The sequence below is a fragment of the Chrysochloris asiatica genome, unplaced genomic scaffold (genome assembly GCF_000296735.1).
Source record: "Chrysochloris asiatica unplaced genomic scaffold, ChrAsi1.0 scaffold00024, whole genome shotgun sequence".
NCBI classification, from domain to species: Eukaryota; Metazoa; Chordata; class Mammalia; order Afrosoricida; family Chrysochloridae; genus Chrysochloris; species Chrysochloris asiatica.
In genome coordinates, this window is record NW_006408542.1 from 8,259,920 (window position 1) to 8,261,725 (window position 1,806).

Sequence of the window (1,806 nt, forward strand, 5' to 3'; positions counted from 1 at the left end):
TTCCAGGATAAACAGAAGCTAAGGGATTTTGCCAAAGCCAACCCTGTGATGAAAAACATCCTAAAGGGAGTTCTGTAGACTGAGAACCAACAAGAACAGACAGCAACAAGAGATTGATGTACATGGCAGCATCACTCAGAACTCAATCAACAAAGGGAAGAGTAGAGAACAGAATAAAACTGTAAGAACAAATACAGAGTATCTGTGGGGTCAGTCTATGATTAGAACAATTACAATGAGAAAGAAGGTAAACACAGGAACAGAGATCCAGGTCGTGAGAAGGTCAGGTAGATTGCAGGGTAAAATGGTGTTGTTGTTGTGTGCCATGGAGTTGGTTCAACTCACAGCGACCCAGCATAAGGTTTCCAAGGCTGTAAATCTTTATGGGAGCAGAAAGCCTCACCTCCCTCCTGTGAAAGAGCTCGTAGTTTTGAACTGCTGACCGTGAGATATAGTAGCCTGATGTGTAACCACTATGCTACCAGAGCTTCTTACAGGATAAAATCGACTATCTTCAATGGAAGGAAAAGTTAATGGAATATAAGGTAAACACAATAGTGAGGTTGGGATGGAGGGTTTAGGAGGAGGTGGAGGGAGGTGATGGTAGAGCACAGGGTAAGGGTAGTCGCATCATAGTTCAGGTGTTGGGGAGGGCAATGCAAGAAGGGGGATGAGGTGGAAAAACAAGGTAGATAGGGGAACAATGAGACAGGTTTGCATAGGCTAAGTGGGACAGAGGTAAATAGTGATGCATGCTCAACCTTGAAACAACAAGACTCTGTGATATAGGGATCTAGGCATAGTTTGAAGAGGGGAAGTAATACTAACATGCTTGACTGTCTTATGAATGTTGGTTTCCCTTGCCTACTACTGTAAAATAGATTCTTGAGTGGAATAGAAAGGAATGTAGGGAAACATGATTACAGAAAGCTTGTAAGCCCGTCTTTAGCCTATAACTGATTGGAATACCTAAAAGAGGTTTGAGAACTTGCCCTGTGAAATAGTCCTCTTGCAGAGCCCTTGCAGAGTATAGGAACTTAGGTGGAATCCTGAGTCTTATCCAGAACCTTCTGAGGTGGGACATTCCTACTAGAAAGGACAAGCAGACCACCCTGGAACAGCTAGAGTGACAGAAGATACATCTTCAAAGAAAGATCATCAAGAAAAACCCAAAACAAAAATATCAGTATGACTGGCTACTACAAGAATAAGCAAGTGGTTCGCCGGGAAGCCATAAAGACAAGCAATCAAGTTCCTTCAGGACAAACCACTCTCTAAGACTGAAACTCAAAGGGAACACATGAACAGGCATGTAAGCTTGCTGGCGACCACATTGGAAGATGGGGAAAGACAGCAATGAAAAAATGGACTGAGTTCAACCATGGTCCGTCCATTGACTCTGGTTGACCTGGAGATGAGAGAGAGAAGAGGAAGGGCTGGTTGGTCCAAAGTGTGGTGAAACCTGGAGACACCTGAGCCCATGGACAAGGACATAGTCACAGGGGGCTAGAGCTGAGAGTAAAGGATCCAGCTGATATGAAGTGAAAGGAGATGCATAAGAACACTTAAACTTGTAGATAGTACCCATTTGACCTAGTCTTGATGGCTTGATAATCAGAACTCGACTAGAAGAAGATTAAAAAAACAAACAAAAATTTTGATAATGGAAACAAGGTTAAATTGCTACAATTTGATGAACCTGACCTATACTCATGGAGGTAGTAACTCTCAATACCAACTGAGGGAAAGAGTCTTCACATCAAGTATCAATGCTATCCCCTCTGTACAAAGGGTAGATAGGGATGG